Raw genomic sequence first — 22,043 nt, 5'->3', positions numbered from 1 at the left:
CACACTGTTGACTCATATTTAGATTGTGGTCCACTATAATCCCTAGATCCCTTTCTGCTGTACTCATTCCTAGACAGTCTCTCCCCATTCTGTATGTGTGAAACTGATTGTTCCTTCCCAAGTGGAGCACTTTGCATTTGTCCTTATTAAACTTCATCCTGTTTACCTTAGACCATTTCTCCAATTTATCTAGATCATTTTGAATTATAACCCTATCCTCCAAAGTAGTTGCAACCCCTCCCAACTTGGTATCATCTGCAAACTTAATAAGCGTACTTTCTATGCCAATATCTAAATCATTGATGAAGACATTGAACAGAAGTGCTAATAAATAAATTATAAATTATGGTGAGAATTACCTTACTCCTCAAGAAGTTTCATTGGTCTCAATGGAATGGGTCATGGAATAAGGGATAATTAGCATAAGAGATGAACCCTTAGTGAAGTTCAAGATAAAAATATTGCCATGTGGTCTGATAGCCCATTCTGTTCTTGCCCTTTTTTTTTTTGGTGTGTTAACAAAATTGATGACACATTCTAATGAAGAGAGACATTAAAATCCTCTCCTACATATTTCTTCTCGGACGCTAATTCTAACTAGAGGTGACTTTTACAAGATCCAGTCATTATTCTTCATACAGCTCCACAAATGTGGTAGTTTATGCAGCTCACATTCACAGCAGGAAGAGATATATTTAGTTTAAGATCATCTAAACTTGTTGTTAAAAAGTAACTGCTAAAAAGGATGTTAGGGACTATCCAATAAAGAGGAAAAAAAGGTGGTAAATTAATCTCTTGATAGCCCCAATTACTAGTTTAAAACTGTTTATCAAACTGCAACACTGAATCTTCATGCTGACTGATAAAGATATAGCACAAAATCAAAACAACTTTATATGTTAATGCATGCCCACCGATAATACCCCACTACCAGCTCAACATGGAATACTTCATTAAAATTATGAAAATTGCATAGTGCCGTGTACCAGATTTGGTTAGAAACATGATATCCAGAAGCTAATAGAAACTTCACTTTCAAGTGTGTTTCAAATCAATGGATAGTCTACATTTTTTTAGCCCATTTAATATTCCAGAATTGTTTCTCTCTCTCTCTCTTTTTCTTTTCTTTTTTTAAACAAGAACAATATTTGCATGATTCATTTTCTCCTTTCTGACTTGCTCCTCATCACTCCTAATTTAAATATTATTGATTCATTTCATAACTTTTCTTGTGAGGGCAGCGGTGTTACAATTGCTTTCCTGTAGGCAGAAATATGTTTATTTGCAGAAATTAAGTAAACTTGAGTTGTGGACTCAAAGTTATTTAGGCACTTTTGAAAACTTTACCCATCACCTTTATAGTACTTCCTCTTGCCCCACTGAAGACGAGTATTTCTTACAGAGCAAAAAAGGAACTTAAGCGAGTCTTTAAGTTGAGTGTGTACTTACATATTTTGCTGCAATGGGACTTTAAATACCAACTGACAATTACTTTCCTAGATCATCTCTGCTTCTTCCTTCTCCTGAACGCTTGTCTCATATCAGCAGATTGGCAGAGGAGGTTTTAATATCACAATCCAACTTAAATATTTTCTGGGAAGGCTGAGTGGGGTAAGGGAGAGGACACTAGCTCCTCCTGGCACAGGACACATCAAGCTCCATTTCAGCATCCCATAACCAGTGCCCAGTAACACCTGGAGAACCAGGACATCTGGCTTTCTCCCAAAAATTGTCTATTATTTACAGGTGCTATGAGGCAAAACAGCAGCAGTAAATGTCAGTATTTACATTAAACAGAGGAATCAGCCTCCACTGTTAGAGAAATACTGTGCCTTTTTCCATTTCAAATCACCACCCACATCTCCTTGTAGCACTTCACTTACCATGGAGGACAACTCATTCTTTTCCTCTTTCTATTACTGAACTACAATATGTTACATCGTGGAGTCTTGGGATTCAGCGTATTAAGCAAATCCAGAAGAGCCGGATACTCACTCTCCCATCATGGGCGCCAAGGGAGGCTGCTGATTTTGTTTTTCAAAACAGGCCTATTTCCACATTTCAGGATACTGTATTGCTCACAGCAGCCTTCCAGTCCAAAGGGAGAGATTCTCCAGCTCACTACTGAGTTTAAAAATGCGAACCAAGAGGTGCCCCTACACAGCCTTCTATATGGCTTTCTAAATGTATAATAAAAGCTTTTAAAAGCCTCTTTTCTCTGTGAGTAGACATGCTGGATTCACTGGCAGGAAGCTGTGGAATCAATGCCACTGTATAAATAATACTAATGGAACCTGAAACTATTATAACCAAGGAAGGACAGTGTGCTGGTGCAAAGACTCCAAGAAAAATAGATGTAACTTTTGACCTTGTTGCTCAGATTTTCCCTCCTGGTGAGGGGAGAAGATTGGGGGACACTGGCTTTGCCATCTATATTCTCACCATCCTAAAAAAATACCCTAGCTTCAAAACAAAACACCTTTAGCTGTGTTGGGATGTAAAATTTTGCACTTCACTCTGTAAAATTACAATTAAAGAGAAGAACCCAAATGCTTAGTTTTACAAATTACGCAACAATAAGGAATCTGGGAAGTCTGAACACAGCCAGACAGAGAGGAACAACCAGCTTGCCTCAGAATTAAATGTCCTAACAACCATGTGTAATTAAATGCATTTAAAGTCAACTGTCTTCTCCACATACATGAAATACACGATTTCCAAAAATCATGGTTGATCTAACTCTGCTCCCATTGAATTCATTAGCTGAGCTCCCACAGACTTTAAAGGGAACTGAGTTAAGCCAATACAGTGTTTTTGAAAAATCTCACCAACAATCTTCATAAAAATCCAGTGTATTCTGGGCAATGAATGGTAATCATATACCTTAATGGGAGAAAAGAATGGTTGAATGTACACAGGGAAGATTGAAACCATAGACATTTAAAGACAGTGAAAAGTTCCCTTCTAGTTCAATGCCTTGAAAATGTTTCTGAGGCATAGTATCTTTAAAGGGCAGTCAGTTAAAATGCAAGATTTACCTTGTCAGATTCAGACTCCATTGGTAAAAAAGCAGGAAAGAAAACAGCGCAGTGTCAAATCTCCCAGGTCTTGTTTACTTACTGTAAAGAAAAGGAGGGAAATCATATTAGATCTCTTACATTCATCCAAGGTTTTTTTGTTTTGTTTTGTTTTAAGTTGTGATGCTTTCAGTGAACAACAGCCAGGTTGGAAAAATATACCCTCGCAACAAATTAGGCCCCTATACAAAGAAGAAACAAAGAAATGAAGCAGGCTAGCAGATCTGTGAACAGTCCTGCTGAGGTAAATGATCTAAGGGGTTAGTGCACAAGCAAAGAAGCAAGGTAGGAGAAGAGTAGCTATAGCACTAGAAAAAAACAGCAACAATGACTTAAGAACATAAGAACATAAGAACATAAGAATGGCCATACTGGGTCAGACCAAAGGTCCATCGAGCCCAGCATCCCATCTGCCGACGGTGGCCAATGCCAGGTGCCCCAGAGAAGGAGAACAGAAGACAATGATCAAGTGATTTATCTCCTGCCATCCATCTCCTGCCCTTGTTCTGAAGGCCAGGGCACCATACTTTATCCCTGGCTAATAGCCATTTATGGACCTGACCTGCAAAAATTTATCAAGCTCTTTTTTAAACCCTAAGAGAGTCCTGGCCTTCACAGCCTCCTCGGGCAAGGAGTTCCACAGGTTGACTGTGTGCTGTGTGAAGAAAAATTTCCTTTTATTAGTTTTGAACCTACTACCCATCAATTTCATTTGGTGTCCCCTAGTTCTTGTATTATGGGAAAAGGTAAATAATGTTTCTATATTCACTTTCTCCACACCATTCATGATTTTATATACCTCTATCATATCGCCCCTCAATCGCCTTTTTTCCAAACTGAAAAGTCCCAGTCTCTCTAGCCTCTCCCCATAATTTTCCAGTATGGATTGAAAGAACAGAAACCATGAAACCACCTTAACTACTGCTGTTGAGAGTTCTCCAGCTATAATGATACACTGCATTTGCATAACACTTTTCATCCATCCTTCTCAACAGGCTTTTCAAAGAAAGAAAAGCATGGCTTTTCCTGCAGGGAGCCCCCCATTTTAAAGATAGGGTAAATGAGGCAGAGAGACTTCAAGGGCCTGTCACCCATACCACCCCAAAGTAAAATGAAGGCCTGCCCATTTTCTTCAAAGGGAGACTGACACAGTGTACAGAGATGATTTGCTCAAGGTCAAATTTAATGGCAGAGAGAAGAAGTGACGCTCACGGAGTCTAAAAGTGACTTTTTACTGGAGTGCTTTTTATTTTCAGAATGACTTTAGAGAACGAAACAGTTATAGCTTGTGCAATAACCCAGGTCCCTTCTAAACTGACATCTGGCTATTATTAATGTTCATCTGCCTGCAAGACTTATTTCTATCTTGTCACACACACCAAATATGAAAGTCACTGTCACCCTCTCTCTTTAACTTTGCTGCCTTGACCAATCGGTGCCCTTTGTGGCTTTTAGCCTTTCATAGATACTCAGGAAATGAGCCTAGAGAACACCAGGTTTTTTTGACTGCAAGTTGTTCCGAGACCTTGAAGATGTCTCTGTCCTGTGACACATTAACCTCTCTCTCTCTCTAGCCGTGTCTACACGTGCACGCTACTTCGAAGTAGCGGCACTAACTTCGAAATAGTGCCCATCATGGCTACACGCGTCGGGCGCTATTTCGAAGTTAACTTCGACGTTAGGCGGCGAGACGTCGAAGTCGCTATCCTCATCAGGAGATGGGGATAGCGCCCTACTTTGATGTTCAACGTCGAAGTAGGGACTGTGTAGTCATTGCGCGTCCTGCAACTTCGCAATAGCGGGGTCCGCCATGGTGGCCATCAGCTGAGGGGTTGAGAGACACTCTCTCTCGAGCCCCTGCAGGGCTCTATGGTCACCATGGGCAGCAGCCCTTAGCCCAGGGCTTCTGGCTGCTGCTGCGGCAGCTGGGGATCCATGCTGCAGGCACAGGGTCTGCAACCAGTTGTTGGCTCTGTGTATCTTGTGTTGTTTAGTGCAACTGTGTCTGGGAGGGGCACTTTAAGGGAGCGGCTTGCTGTTGAGTCCGCCCTGTGACCCTGTCTTCAGCTGTGCCTGGCACCCTTATTTCGATGTGTGCTACTGTGGCGTGTAGACGTTCCCTCGCAGCGCCTATTTCGATGTGGTGCTGCGCAACATCGATGTTGAACGTCGATGTTGCCAGCCCTGGAGGACGTGTAGACGTTATTCATCGAAATAGCCTATTTCGATGTTGCTACATCGAAATAAGCTACTTCGATGTAGGCTTCACGCATAGACGTAGCCTGTGTGTGTGTATTATATATATATATATATATATATAGAGAGAGAGAGAGAGAGAGAGAGAGAGAGAGAGACGCCCTGTGTCTACACAGGCCCCTTCCTTTTGAAAGGGGCATGTTAATGAGCAGCTTCGAAAGATGCTAATGAGGCACTGCAATGAATATGCAGTGCCTCATTAGCATAATGGCAGCCACGGCGATTCAAAAGTGGGGCTTTTTGAATTGCATGCCACCCATGGAGACGGGACCTTCAGAAAGGATCCCTCCCAGTTTTCAAAAGCCCTTCTTCGTGTCTGGTGATCGGAAGAAGGGCTTTCGAAAACTGGGGGGGTGTCCTTTCAGAAGGTCCCATCTCCACGGGTGGCATGCGATTCGAAAAGCCCCACTTTTGAATCGCTGGGGCTGCCATTATGCTAATGAGGAGCTGCATATTCATTGCAGCTCTTCATTAGCATCTTTCAAACCTGCTCATTAACATGCCCCTTTCGAAAGGAAGGGGCATGTGTAGACCCAGCCAAAGTGAAATGACTGCTGACAAGTTGTTTGTATGTGAAGAGATAAGTGTGTTTTTATTGTAAATAAGAGGTGGGCCTTCTGTGACTGAGATGTCACAAGAGTGCCACTTTAATATCTTTACTAAACTTTGCAGTTTGGTTAAAGGGCTGAGGCCCATGTTAGAAAAGTAGATGAATGAATTTCATTTAATTCAGGCAGTGATTAGGAGGTATAATGTATCATATGATCTCATTTTGAGAGGATAACACCACTGACCCTTCCACACTCATCCTGTTTATCATGACTTCATCCTATTTTCCTCTGGTAAAGGCTGGTATGTAGTGGTACACTGGAAAGGTATAACAGAAGTGTAATGAGGGCACTCCTTCTTGTGCAGTTTCTAATGTGTCCTATTTCGGATAATACAAGTGCCCTGGGAACAGATAAATTGTATTTTGGCATGTGTGCCTCTGCAGAAGTAGTATTGGAGAGGCTAAAATGAAAAGAAAAAAAATCAGTATGTTTAAAGTTACCTAAATTTTAGCATAATGAAAGATAAAAATTGGATCGGGTGTAGGATGTTTTATTTGTTAAAAATTCAATTAATTTCATTTGAATTAAAAAACTGTGACAGACCCAGATCAGTCTGCTATGATAGCTTGACTGAAGGCAAATATTCTGGCCACTGGATGAATAGTTTTTTGTTCCCTGAATGACCAGAGGAGGGGCTGATACAGAGCAACCAGTAGGATGCTGGAGTCGATTAAGTCAGACTGGCACTTGGAGCCAAATAAGAGCTTTCCAGAAGCAAGAGAGAGACAGGCTAATCAGGAGACCTGTAGCTCGTTAAGGATCTGCGGGGGTTGGGGGGCAGTTTAAAAGGATTCACTTCAGGCTATGTGAGGAGTGAAGAGGTGTTCTGTGGAAGAGCTAGGAAGGTAATGTTCTGTGGAGGGATTTGTGGGAGGATGAGCATGCTCAGGTGCTAGGAAGAAGGTGTTGGGAGGGGCCATCTGGGGAAGTAGTGCAGGGCAGACCCAAAGTTCTGGTTGTGGAGGAAAGAATACCTGTTGCTGTTGCCATAAGGGGCCCTGGGCTGGAACCCAGAGCAGAGAGTGGACCCAGGTTGTTCCCAACTCTCTCCATGGCCATGTCTACACGTGCCCCAAACTTCGAAATGGCCACACAAATGGCCATTTCGAAGTTTACTAATGAAGCGCTGAAATGCATATTCAGCGCTTCATTAGCATGTGGGCGGCCGCGGCACTTCGAAATTGACGCGCCTCACCGGCGCGCGTGTTGTCCAGACGGGGCTCCTTTTTGAAAGGACCCTGCCTACTTCGAAGTCCCCCTATTTCCATGAGCTGATGGGAATAAGGGGACTTCGAAGTAGGCCGGGTCCTTTCGAAAAGGAGCCCCATCTGGATGAGACGCGCGCCGGCGAGGCGCGTCAATTTCGAAGTGCTGCGGCCACCCGCATGCTAATGAAGCGCTGAATATGCATTTCAGTGCTTCATTAGTAAACTTCGAAATGGCCATTTGCGTGGCCATTTCGAAGTTTGGGGCACGTGTAGACGTAGCCCATGCCACCACATACTCCCCTCCTGAGGGGAGAGAATTAGGACCAATGATGGCTCTCACATTAAACCAATTGACTGGCTTACAATGAAGATGGCTCAGGAGGCTTGCCTCCAAAAAAGGGAGACTGGTTATGTTGAGACTCACAGTGAGCCCTTGGGGCACTCCTTAACCACGTACAAGCACAGGGCCCTTGAGGCAAAGCTGGAGCTCTGCCACAAGTTATATAATATCCATTTTAATATCAAGTCAAAATAAAGTGTTTTGATATAATCAAAACGAAAGCCAGAATGACTTGATCAGACTTTTCCCATTAAATTTAATTGAAATGGACATGCTCCCATGAAATATTTTGAGAAACTGAACTCCTCAGTGGAAAAAGTCTAATTTTTTTGACCAGCTCTGCTAGCTGTAGATGGAAACAAATGGAGACATTGACCATGTAGGAGTGCTTCTCTCAGTCTCATCTGCTTTACACTACACAGATTGATAGAGTTGCTCATGTTTTTGTAGTTAGTACTCAGATATCGAGTCACTTGACAACGAAAAGATTAAAAATCCCAGATATTCTCTTCTGTTTTCAGTATCATATAAATTCTGTTCAACTGAATGACTACATTGAAGCTTTACAGTCACAGAACCAATGTACAGACAAATAAAACTTAAAAAGTATGTTTGTTAAGGCGTTTGTGGATTTTTTTTTCTTAAAGCTCTTTGAGGATTCTCATTTTATTTTAAACATCACAGTAATTGGCCCCTCTTTGTGATAGTGTTCATGTTGCAAAAAGAAAATACATAAGGAATAACTGAAAGACCAGCAACTTTTCAATTAAAAGAGATGCCCTCAGTTAGGACAGACAAAAGTATACCTCTGCTGCCCTTTACTTGGACAATATTCCAGCATTAAAGTGATTAGTAACCCAATGCCAGCCAAAACTGATCACAAGAGCAGCGCAACAATGTAACTAAGTCACAAGTGGGGAGATGTTGGGGACTTGTGGTGGGACAGGGCGTGGGGTACAGCCTCCAGGGCCGGAGAGCTGGAGATATTCCTGAATCCAGCTCTCTCATAGAGCATCTTATCCTCAAGAAGGGATTGGTCAGAGAGACAACTCAGGTAAGCCTCAATCTCAAGTCAATTTAGACAAACTTTGAATAAACACCTACAGTTTAGGATACTTATCTAAACCTTCTGAAATTCACCCATCGCTACTAATTATCTTTCTAATTAATGCTGTATGTGACATACAGTATTCTTTTGCTTCAGGGATATTAATCCAAAATAAACATTGCTGTACAAATACCAGTTACTGATAAAATTATTAAACAAACTCCCCTATTCTTGAAATTTTCCTTTTTATAATCTCTATCCCTTAGCTGCACACATAGGATTAGTAATAACAAAAAATATGAACAGAGAAAACTGCACTCAGTCAGGAAGGTCTTCCATCTTAGTGACACATGCACTGAGCTAACTTAAGACCAGAGGTTATTTAAAAAATATAAACATAAAAAAACACAAGAAGAAATTAGACTACTTGATCTTAAGTCTAAAAATATTCTTACATTTTTTGTACCTGAACATAATCTTTATGCTTCAGGCTATTTCTGGTCCCAAAATGCATTTGTCTATGTTATTCTTTAAGAATGTCTATGCACATTCTTAAAGAAGAGCTATTGCTTTAGGTAACACTATTTCATTTTATGTTAGTCTCATGCACAAGAATGCAGGTGAACCTGTCATTCCAAAGCTTTGAATAACTCATTCCCTCAATTTAAAAATAAGCTAACTCAAAATAATGAAAACTAATACAAGCTAATTAATTTCAACAACACCTCAAAGCAAGCAAGGTATAAATACGTTCTTGTCCAATGTAAGAATGAGTAATCCAAACAATAAACCTTTTTTTAACAGATGTAATAAAGGCAAACACAGGCAACCAAAACCAACTAGCAGAAGTACAAAACCAGAGTCCTATACCCAATTCCTAGGTGAGGTCTCATGCCTGGGAATGAACAAACTAATCCAATGGCAAGGTAAAACTATAACAAACCAAACCAAACCAAACCAAAAAGCATTAGTTTAGTAAGACTCTTCCCTTTCCATTTGCCTTTGAACAATAATTTCTCTAAAGCTGTCAAATTACAGTAAATAGAAACAACTTTACTATATTCACTTTAATCACTGATTCATAAAGCAGAGAAACAAATAAGGTCCTGATATACATATGCATGCATGCATGCACAGCTCCTCGATTTATGCTGGGATGTCTCCAACAAGCCCAACTGCCTAAACAAGCTAATTCCTGCACTTTGCTTTCTCTACAAGATCTATGACCACTATATTGCCTTCGGTTATAAGTTACACGCCCCACACCCTAATCACACACACAGTTCCTTCAAAGCAAGCACATTTATTGTTAAGGCAAAAGTGTTATAGAGAAACCATATTAAAACAACAGAAGAACCTACATACATACTATAAAGCTTACCAGCAATTACCTCAAATTCCTGCTTAGGACTTTGATAGATTTTAGTCCTTTTAAACCCACAACTGGTATTCCCCTGTGGTTACAAGTTCATAGTCTTAGAACCAAGCCAGAACAAAGGCTGAGCAGGTCAGTTATTTCTTTATGCAGCTCACATTTTTGATGCTGGCCTTCTGAAACAGGCACTCCATGGATAATCACCCTCTTCTCAGGGGGCGGGGGAATGGGGGGGCAGCTATAAGAGGCTGGATTGTTACATAAACAGAACCTAGGGAATTTATATTAAATATCTCCCTGGAAAAGCCACTTAATGATTATCTCAAAAGTCCACATTTGTCTGGCACATTTTCAATATATCCTTATGAACTCCCAGATTGCAAATCTGCCACATCTGCAACCTCAAGAGATTTCATACAAGCTCAACATACAACACACACACACACACACACACACACACACACACTTAATACAGCAAATTCTTTCAAGGAAGGATTATTAAAATCTTCCAGTTGTCACTCCAAACCAATAAGGTTTTGGCCAGTGATGTCTAGAATAGTCCCTAAAATTGTGGAATTGTTCAGATGTCACATTAAGACAGAAATGCTCTAAAAGATGAATATAAGAGCTAATAAAGTTGCTTACTGACTGAATTTCTCTCTCTTGGCACTTATTATCAAATGTATTCTTTTGTTTTTAAAATGACCAATTTATTTACAGTAAAACAGCTTTGAAAGGCAGCTAGAACACATGCTACTCCTTGATAAAGTAAGGCAGTTTGTTTTTAATCAGTTTATGAGCATAGTACTTTAATTTCCAGAGGAAGGTGAAAGTGTTAGACTGCAGCACTAAAGGAGCCCTTACATGTTCATGGCATTACTGTCCATCTCATAAACCTTTAATGAGAATTTAACAACACATACAGGAGTTATTAGGATGCCAGTACAATTATACTGACATTGTAGCTGCTCTGTAATAATATGCCTGAGTATTACTTGTACTTTCCTGCTGTATTTCATACTACACAGCTGTCCCTCATTACAGTCCCAAACCTACCTTGCACAAACCTGCTGAGATCACCCTTCCATTACTATATATTAGTTAAACATGAAATATTGATCCAGGAAGCTTGTTATAATATTTAAGGAAAATAACTGACCTTACATCATTTTAAACTTCTTTTAATATTATTTTTCTTCTGCCTCTCATATAGCATTTGCGTCCCCCACTGGGGGTATATCTACACTTGCTGGGAGTTCAACCTGATGAGCATCAGTTATCTGGGATTTGATTTCACATGCCTAGTGGGGATGTGTTAAATCAAACTATCAGGGCTTGACAGTTGACCTCTGTGATCTTCATTATCGCAAGGAGTAAGGGAGGTCAGTGGGAGAGTTTCTCTCCTCAACCTCCAGTAGAGAGGATGGCCAGGTACACCTATCCTAGATAAGTAAAGTCCAGCTATGCAATTATCATATTGGAATTGCACATCTAGGATTGATTTTCAAGTCTGGTGTAGACCTGAATTGGGTCTCAGGAGGTGAAATCAATACTACCCTATGCTTCTCCTCAAGACAGTAAAAACTACATATTTAACAATATTTGGATCAGTAGTATTGCTTAATTCCACCAACACAACTCATGATTTACATCCACACAAGATACCAGTGAAATTAGAAACAACAGAAGCTTATTTGATAAGAACACATAAATGGACATTCTGGGTCTTTCTTGGTCAGACGGATGGTCTGTCCTGACTAGCATCATGTCTTCTGACACTGGCCAGTGCCAAATGTTTCAGAGGGAATGAAAAGAACAAGGCAATTATTGAGTGCAATCATCCTGTAGTCTCATCCCAGTTTCTGGCAGTCAAAGTTTTAGGGACTTCCAGAGCATTGGACTACACCTCTGATCATCATGACTAACAACATCCATTGAGGAACCAATCCTCCATGAATTTATCTAATTCCTTTTTGAACTATGTTACACTTTTGGCCATCACAACAAGTTCCATAGCTTAACTGAAGAAGTGCTTCCCTTTGTTTCCAACCTGGTGTTTATTAACTTCACTGAGTGATCCCTAGTACGAGTATGAGAAGGGATACGTAAGTTCTCTCTAGTTACTGTTTCTCTACCTTTCATGATTTTATAGACTTTTTTAAAATATGCCTTAACTGGCATTTGTTAACAGAGAGCTTCATCTGCTATTTTGTTACAGTCATCCAGTTTAGGAAGATCCTTTTGTGAACCTTTGCAGTCAGCTTTGGACTTTGCTATCTTGAATAATTTAGTATTGTATGCAAACTTCGCAACTGTGCTGTTCACTCCTTTTTCCAGCTGATTTACAGGTTCCAGTATAGATCCTTGGGGATCCCCAGTTATTTCTCTCTCTCCACTGTGAAAATTGATCTTTTAAACAGTTATTAGAGGTCTATGAGAGGACCATGCCTCGTAGTCCATGACCACCTAGCTTGCTTAAGAGCCTTTCATAAAGAACATTACAAAGGGTTTCTGAAAGTTCACGTACACTGTATTGACTGATCACCCTTGTTTGCATATTTGCAAACACCCTCAAGGATTTCCAATAGATTGATGAGATATTATTTCCCTTTACAAAAGTTGTGTTGATCTTTTCTGAATCATCAAAATATGAGGCTTTTGGACACTTTCTCCCTGCCATTCTCCACTCAGTTCATGCAATTCACTTTCCAGATTTCCCTGCTTCTTAGCCAGATAACGTGATCCAGATTCTGATGTTTAAAAAAAAATGCTTAAGGAGAAAGGTATCTTGTACATTTATACTTGAATGCACACACACGTAATTTATTTTTTTTTTTACTTTGTAGCAATAACGCAACTGTTAGTTCTCAATTTATAGTGTTAGAAGATAGCACAGTAGCATGATGATCTTATCTGCTTTTTCTCATCCTAAAGTAAAATATTCAGTTTTACACTTGCAAGAATTGATGGAAGGCATATAATTAGAGCTAATCTGTTGAGCTGGCTGTGTTTATAAAACTTATGATATTTTTCCTCTTCTAAATTGTGAAATTGAGCTCCTACCAAAAATAGGTTAGATAACCTTGATTGGAATATACTCTTAAAGTGAATTTAAAAAATGATGTGTTTTGGCAATGTTACTTTCAGGTTAGAAAGAATTTTTTTTGCAATTTTTGTTGGAATAGCTAGTGAAGCAAATCGAAATTCTTCTTAAATTCTGGATGCTTCATTTAATACATTCATCCAGAAGTACATTGACAGTCATTTGAGCATAAGTGATAGAAAAATAAGATACAGGTAAACTAATATGTGTTTGATATTGTCCAGTATGCCATGGAGAACCATTCTAAGCGGATTTTTGTTTTCATTTTCAGGGACCAATGATCTCTGACATCCATATACTAGTGCATGCAATTTATGGTTTAAATCAAAATTAGTTATGTGATGGAGAATAAATAGCCTGACAAATGAATGATGCTGATATTATTTTAAGAGCAGACTTGCTCTGAGCTGGCAATATTTTCTACTTGAACAGTAAACTAGATATTTTGAGCTGGTTTGATTGAATTCCACTATTCTTCCATTAGATTGATAAATACTTAATTAATGTCAACAAACTTTGATCCAGTACTGCTGATAACATTTGGACTGGTCATTTACTTCTTCCAATCAGTACTCTCAATTTTAGATGACCAGAGAAAACACTGAAGCTATTTAGATCATGTTATTTTAGACAATGAACAGAAAGACATTGAACTCGTTTTCTTTGTGGATTTCACAGTACCTTTTTTTTCTGATCTTAATTGCCAGATTAAAAATCCACATTATAATTTACACAAAGCAGACCATAATCATTTGTTCCCCTTTCCCTGATACATGTTAACTCCACCAATATCTATATTGGAGATTCTGGACACAAAGCAAAGAACATTACATAGAACACAGTACATTCACTCCAAACTGTATTGTTTGCTGTAAGAATTTACTCAGTCTCAGGCAATAAATATTATAAAGTTCTCCCCCTTGGTTCCTGTTTCCATTAATATGAAGTAACACTGAATACTGTTCTTAGTAATGTTGGGTGTTAATTCAAGCACACAACAAACTTTTTCTGACTACTTTTAAACCCACTTGGATACTGTGGGGAATAATTTGGACATTCTTTCATGCATTAAGCAGCACCTCACTCCACCAATAATTGCACTGAATGAGACTACCTGGGGAGTAAGGTGTTACTTGAGGCAAGTAAGGAAGAGTATCAGAAACTGGTACATGGGTGACAAAATTTAGCTCAGTCTCAAATAGTATGTTCTTACTTAGAAGATTGTGAAAGAAAGAAGTTATAGAGACAGTATATAGGCTGTGTACAGGCTGGCAAAAGTGGTCATCTTATTTTGAGGGGAGTGGTTCTATCATTAAGAAATTGGAAAATTTCAGTTTCTCTAAAGAATCTCTTAGAGCTGCATCAGCGGAAGGAAGAAATACGTTGAAAATAAGGGAAAAACAGTTTGTCAATCAGAAATCCACATTTGTTTTGGAAATTTCAATGACCCTCAATGTACTCATTTTAAGAGAAGCTATCAGAGATATGCCATGTATATTTTAGGCAGGGCTGGCCCATCCACCTGTTATGGTTGTCCAGTACAGTAACCCTTCAAAATGTGTGATTTCGAGTTGCACTTAACTTGCATTAACACGAGCCAAGCACAACTCAAAATCCCACTTACCCCAGTCCCAGTTCAACCCCCCCCCACAGCCCTGCTCACCACCCACATATGGCTCTGCCCGCCCCCCCCAGCACCCAGTTCTGGCTCTAGCTCACCACACCCTCTGTGTGCAGCTCCAGCTCAACCCCCCGTGCATGACTCCGGTTCAATGCCACCCCCATGGCCCAGCTCACCACCTCCGTGAGTGGCCCTAGCTCAACCCCTGTGCCCTGGTTCAATCACACACACAACCCTTGCAGCTCCGGCTCAACTCCACACGTTGCCCCCCTGCATCCCTAACCCATCCTGGCTTCAACTCCCTGCCCCTCCCACGCCCCAACCCACTGCCAGGCTTAATGCTCCCCAGTTGGCCCCAAATCCCAGGACTTACCTTCCAAAAGGAGCTCCAGGTGCTCTTGCTACTTCCCTGACTGCAGAACATGTCTTCCGACAAGGAAAAAAACTACCCCCACCCCAAGTTACATGAAATTCGAGTTACGTGTGGGTGCGTGGGAACATAACCCTTGTGTAAATCAAGGCTCTACTGTATTCCCCGTTTTCAGTGGTTTATAACTTCGCCAAACTTTCATCATTTGGGTTGCACACATTTTGATGGATTTCCCTTCCCATGACACCACTTTAAAAGTTTGGTTGTCATTTGACCTTGGAACAAAAAGAAATGTTGAAACCTTTGCTGCAAAGCAGAATGGGTCCCCAGCAGTTCTAGTTCCAAAAATGTTGGGGCCGATGGGCTTATGAATATCATGCTATATGGTGAGTTTTCTGGGTTTTTCCCACTTATTTTTTATTTTTAATTTCTCACAGAAAAAAAAAACACACACATGCCCAAAGCCATGCTTTTGATAAGCTACAAAGCTAAGCACTCACAACTTAGGAGATGCCTGTGCAACCTTCATCATGTGGACCCTCTGCACTTACATATTTTAATAATGTGAGGCTGTAACTGAACACTTTCATAGGTAATTCAAATCAAATAAGAGAACATGTAGGAAAAATATATTATCTTCATTTACAAGAGCACTGTAACATACATATGCTTTATAAACACACCACAAGATAGTCTCAGGCCCCAGGAAGCTTCAATCAAAGGGCACTCTCCAATTCACTGAAGTCAGAAGATAACTCACTAAGGTAAATCACCATCTGGGGCAGATTGCCAGAAAATTCAATGGAGCCACAACAAGGTACCAAGCTGACCATCTGCCACACTAATTTCAAAAGCTATTAGATCAGGTCCTAAAACAATACTCATGATAGAAAATTGTTCAAGAACTAAAGGGTGGATGAGGAAGTCAGGAGAGGAAGGATAGGAGAAAGAACTCAGCAGACAAGTGAAAGCCTATTTAGAGCATAAGAAGAAGCTTTATGCTGACAGAGGGAGAAAGAAAGGACCCAAACTGAAGAAGCTGGTGGAAACATAGACAGCAAGCAAGAACAAATGAGGAAGGAGATTTAGACAGCAGAAAAAATTGTGCAGGACCACGAAGCAAAAACTGAAGAGTTTAGATGTGATATGGAGCAATGATGTTGGAACTGTTGTAGAGTGGGGAGTGCAGCTCCCTGCTTCCTCCTTTAGACCTGGTGAGATCAGTTTGCCAACTCTTCCAGACTTGATGGACAGGAATATGTTGTTGCAAATGGCCTCCACTTCATCCAGTCCTGGAGAGATGGGAATCCTCACCACCTCAGGCTGGGGTCAGCTGCAGAGCCCCTGGACTGGCTATGAAATTCTCAGGGCTGTTGTTAGCAAAGTAAACAGTAAGACGGGCAGGTGACAGAACTCCCGGGGGTGGGATGGCAGAGCATGAGGCAGTGCTGGTGAGACCTGGTGGGGAGTGGAGCCAATGGCAGGGTGGGTGGGACTCCAGGTGTGGGTGGAGGAGACTGAAGCACTGCTGGTGGGACCCTGGGGAGGGCTGCCTATAAGGCTGGCCCACAGGTGAGGGGAAGACAGGTGCAAATCCAGGGGTATATTAGAACACCATGCATCCTCACAACCCAAGCCTATGACATGGAGTCAATGAAGAGATTCAAGGTGCAGGGATGAAATGGTGGGAAAAATAGTGGAGCAGGGTAATGCTGATACCTCAAACTGAATGAGGGAGAATGAGGAGACAGAGATATGAGTAAGACAAAGGCTATCAATCTGCATTGGTCAATTTTCATTAAACAAAACAAAACCAGTAACAACCTCTCTCCTGTAAAATCCACTGGCACTGGAGAATACTCAACTTTTTTTTCTAATCACACCTCTTCTTTGGGGATGGGGTTCAAATCATAAAGGTTTTATGAGACTAATTTGAAACACCTATTTTTCAAAATATTGGCCAGAAATGTTTTAACCTGACATTCTGTCGCAGAAATACACACAATTCAAATCTCCAGCATAAGGGGTAAACTGGTATGGCAACTCTGACAGCTAAGGAATCTCCATCAAATTACACTATGAGAGAATTTGACCCAAAATGTCTGAGGAACTTCTAGGAAATGCAAGTTATCAAATGATTGTCATGCAGGTAATTTTGACAGCAGAAGAAATGACCATCTAATAAATTACTTATCAAATATGACCATAGATTAAACAAATTATCTATGTCTTCTCTAGAGTGCTTTCTTGAAAGGGTGCCTTTCGAAAGAGAGGAATTGAAAGCTGCCCCTTCGAAGGGGAGCATCTACACACAAGCTAGGGCTGGCACTTGGTGAGCATCGTCAAAAAGATTACTCACCCTTTTGAAAGGGGCCATCCAGGCCATCAAAAGGGAGCCTCTGCATTCACCCTTGCCCTCTTTTGAAAGAAAGTGCCAGGAAACGCTGTGGATGAGGTCGCATGGCAGCGAAGCTCTTCCAGGGCCGCAGCAAGCAGTTCCTTTAAAGGGCCCCTCTCCAACACCCTCAGCCAGCACAGCATGAGACCTTTGGAGCTGCCACAAGTCCTGCAGATGCAGTGCCCTCAGGGAGAACCATGGAGCAGCAGCAGCTCGACGTACTGCTGGCTGCCGCCAGTGGAGCAGTTGCCCTCCTGGCCACAGCAGTGGTGGCTACCCTGAGCTCTTGTCTGGGGAGGGTGCCCCAGGGGCAGCTGGGGACGCCTCAGACCATCAGGACCGACAGCACCCCCCTTTCAGGTGCTCCGCCAGCTCTGGAGCCACCCCAACAGCTCAGAGTGATGGGAGTAACTGGTCCTGGGGCAGTGGGATGACGAATGCTGTCTCTGGAATTTCCAGATGCAGTGGCAGACACTCCTTGAGCTCTGCCAGTGGCTGTCCCCTGCCTTGAGACACCAGAAAACCTGGATGCGATACGGTTTCCCTGTGGAGAAGAGGGTTGCTATAGCTGTTTCGAAGCTGGCCACTCCAGACAGCTACCGCTCCATGGGACATCAATTTGGTGTGAGCAAGGCCACATTTGGGGCTATTGTGATAGAGTTAAGAAGGCCCAGGCATGCACCAACTGTGGGGGAGAGCCTGGGCCGGGGTGGGGCCTGGCCCACCCCGCACACCCTCACAGGTGCATATGCCCCCCCCCACACACACACAGGGGCCCTCAATGCCATGTTCCTCCAGAGGGTGGTCTGCACTGGGGACCTGGACATGCCCATTGTGGGCTTCACTGCAGTTGGGTTTCCAAATTTGTTTGGGGACCTCAACGGGATCCATCACTACCCCACAGCACAGCAGAGGACAGTACATAGACTGACAAGGGTACCACTCCGTTGTCCTGCAGGCCATGGTGGACAGCTGGGACCAGTTCCAGGACATCTATGTGGGCTGGCTGGCCTTCATTCACAATGTGCAAATGTTCCAGAACTTGGGCCTCTGCTGCTGGCTGGAGGCAGGGACCTAAATCTCCCAGAGGGAGATCCCAGTGAGAGATACCACTGTGCCCCGTCTGCTGGAGGATGCTGCATATCCACTCCAGAGCTGGCTCACGTGGCCTTAAATGCGCCACCCCACCCCCAGCCAGTAGCGGTTTAACACTCAGGTCAACCACACCCGCTACGCGGTTAAGTGAGCCTTCAGCCAGTTGAAGGTGCTGCGGTGCTGCCTGCTGTTATGCTTGGAGGTGAGTATCTTCAGTGTTCCCCTGCTGGTGGGCACCTGCTGCACTCTCCATAAAATTGTATAGAGAGAAAGGGGGAAACCTTCATGCAGGAGCGGGTGGCTGAGTCCAGCACAGGTTACCCCCAGCCAGCCACAACCCCCAGCCACCAGGCCCGCCACGAGGGGGTCTGCATCCAAGAGTCCCTGTGTGAATACTTTGCACAGGGGCCCCAGTAAGCACTGCCACAGCTACTCCCAGCGAGTCTACCGCACACTCCCTCCCCACTCTGTGCACCCCGCATCACCACCTTGCACACACTGCCCCCACCTCCTGCACACTCTCCCCTGACTGAGCACACAGCACACAGGGCTGTGGGGAAAATAAACAGTTATATTCTGCACTATGAAAATGTGTGCTTAATGCCGTCTGTGAATAACATAATGACAAACTATTTATGGGTGGGGGGGCAAACTATGTACAGGAGGAAGGGGACCTCCTGGGTGGCCGGGTGGCCAGCCTGGTGGGCCATCACTCCAGAGCAGGGATGGAGGACTGTGACCCACACTGGCCCTGGGACCTGCACTCCCTCTTGTTCTGGGTGGGGCTGAGGGGGGCACAGAGGGTGGGGAAGTAAGACCAGGGATTGGCCTTGTCCCAGTGGTCTGGTCAAGCAAGGCCCTCTCCCGGGGGGCTGGTGGGTGAAGCCATGGTCAGAGGGGGCATCCGGGCAAGCAGCTCATGGTAGGTGGCTGCCACATCCCAGAAGCTCCCCATGAACTCCCCACAGGCTGCCCAGCACCAGGCAGCCTCTCCCTCCTTGAATGGGAAGTGCTGCTCTGCCATCTCCACCTGCTGCCAGACAGGAGTGTTGAGGGGTCCTCTTCCACCCACCGTTGGCCCCTCCAGGAGTGGGGCTGTCCTGTTGCTGGGGGTGGCTCTGGCCAGTCACCATCTCTCGCCTTCAGGTGGATGTCTGGGATGACTGACAGGGTAAGGCTCTCCTGGCCCTCGAATGGTGCAGCTGTGGGAAGAAAGGAACAGGCTGTGAGTAGTGACCCCTGCCCCATGGCCAACACCCCCTGTGCCCCCATGGGTGGCGGGTTCCCATCCTGTCCCCCATTGGTGGGTGTGGTGGCCCTGCTGGTGGTCCCCTTGTACAGTTCACCCCCTCCACCCCTCCCCCTGAAGGCAGGGCACAGCACTGTCTGCAGGAGCGGGTGCTGAAGGATACCGGGGGCCATGTCACTGCCCCAAGGACAGTAGTCCAGCTGGGTCCTGGTGAGCCGGGGTCTGCTTGTGGTGTGGGGGGGCCCTATTTGTGTATGGTGCCCCCACCCTATTATCCAGAGTGTGTGCCCTGTCAGGTACCTACTTGAGAGTCCACTGCCAGTTTGGGGAATAGCCAGCTGGCTGATGCCCAGCCAAAGGTACAGGAGGGAAGGTCAATGATGAGGTCCCCCTTCTCGCTCAAGCAGTCCCCAGCTGCAGCTGGCTGCAGTCCAGGTGATGCGGGGCTGTCCGAGGGCCCCGGCTCCTTGACATCTCTGGCCTCGGGTTCCTTTGTGTGTGTGTCGAGGATGGTAGGTGGGGAAGAAGTGTCCCAGGCGCCCAGGATGGTCCAGAGGTCCCAGATATATGGGCATGAAGCAGGGGTGTCCCTTGACTAGCTCGCTGAGTCCTGAGCCTGGATGTAACCCTGCCACAACTTCTTCACCCTTCTCCTGACTTGGTCAGGGGACAGCTTGACCCCAGGAGCTCAGGCCCTCAGCCAGCTGGGTGAAACCAGACACATTCCTTTGCTTTATGCCCATCATCCGAGCACCTCCTCCTCCTGCCAGAAGTCCAGCAGGTCTTGGAGCTCATGCTCTGTCCAGGTAGGGGCATAGGTTTCCCCCCTGGCTAGACCCCTGTGAGCCCTGGACATGCTCAGAAGTGGGGCCCTGGGGTTCCTGACCTACCTAGGTGCTGACCACGTGGGTGTCAGCTGTGCTGGGGGTTGTGCTGAGGCGGGCAGGGCCAGCACATGTTGGTGCTGCTGCCTGAATGCTCTCAGCTTCCTGCAATGGGGTTTCCAGATCCATGTGGCCTTAAGAGCTGCTGCATGAACGGACCACAGGCACTGGTCAGCACATCTCTGCCTAACAGCTGATCACTACCATGGTGGACCCCGCTGCTTTTGACAGAGTGGGACACGGAGCGTCTACACATGTCCTCTTTTGAAAAAGGATGTTGAAAGGGGGGCCCCCTTCCTAATTCCCTTTTGGAAGCATGCTTTTGATTCCTGAGACACCGACCGTCGATATTGTTCTCAAAAGAGCATGCAGTGTGTGGACACACCACACGCTCCTTCGAAAAAGGGTCTGCATTTTCAAAATTATTGCCTGGTGTAGACACAGATATTGATAGAAGCGCGAAGAGGAGAGAACAGCAGCAAGGTAAAAAGCACAGCAATGGATATAACAGCAAAATTACTATGATTATTTTAACAAGCTTATCATAGTAGTATATATCAGACAACATGATGAAATGTATTCAAAGTATTCAACACAGGAATTCTTTCATCTATGATAAACAGCCATAACAACTCTAAATATAAAGAGCTCTATCACACCAGTACTACATGTTGGTTTAAAAAAAAAAAAGTCATGTCAATCTTTCATTAGTTCTTGTGTTCTTGAAATCTAATTTTTTTAAAGTCAAATGTTTCTTTGATACTAAATGTTCAGCTCCATTTTGTTCACTTTGCAATGGTGTCACACTGTTCTCATATTTAGCTTGTGTTCCACTAGATCCGTTTCCGCAGTATTCCTTCCTAGCCAGTTATATCCCATTTTGTATGTGTGCAACTAATTATTCCTTCCTAAGTAGATCCTTTGCATTTGTCCTTATTGAATTTTGTCCTGTGTAACTAAGACCATTTCTACAGTTTGTCCAGATCATTTTGAATTATAATTTTGACCTCAAAAGGACCCATCGTCCCTCCCAGCTTGATATCATCTGCTAATTTTATAAATGTATTCTCTAGGCCATTTTCTAAACCATTGACGAAGACATTGAACAAAACCAGACCCAGAACTGATCTCTGTCAAACCCCCTTTTTTATGTCCTTCCATCATGACTGTGAACCACTGACAATACTCTCTGCAAGCAGTTATCCACCCAGCTATGCGCCCACCCATGTCCAAATTAGCAAAGGCCTCCTGGATTTAATTGCTGAATTATACCTTTTCATATTTCTCCAGGTGCATCAATAGACTTAAAAAAAAAAAACCACACTCATCTGAGAAACTGAATGCCTGTTTTCCTTTTGCCATAATTTTATATTGTCTTCCACAGATTTAAATGAGAAGGAGGGAAAGA

General features: G+C 43.4%; 1 protein-coding gene across 7 annotated transcripts in view; it reads right to left on the bottom strand.

The window, feature by feature from the left end:
* LINGO2 (leucine rich repeat and Ig domain containing 2) overlaps window positions 1–22,043 on the bottom strand; it is a 663,558-nt gene that overhangs the window by 412,187 nt on the left and 229,328 nt on the right. For 6 of the 7 annotated variants that reach the window (XM_074994697.1, XM_074994695.1, XM_074994694.1 and 3 more), the window contains one exon: window positions 3,039–3,119. The gene's annotated coding sequence lies outside the window, so the exon portion shown is untranslated. Of the gene's footprint in view, window positions 1–3,038; window positions 3,120–22,043 lie in introns of those variants that run through there. The other variant, XM_074994700.1, reaches the window with a different exon arrangement.

Source organism: Carettochelys insculpta, chromosome 5, assembly GCF_033958435.1.
Source record: "Carettochelys insculpta isolate YL-2023 chromosome 5, ASM3395843v1, whole genome shotgun sequence".
NCBI classification, from domain to species: Eukaryota; Metazoa; Chordata; order Testudines; family Carettochelyidae; genus Carettochelys; species Carettochelys insculpta.
This window is presented reverse-complemented; position numbering and strand designations above follow the sequence as displayed.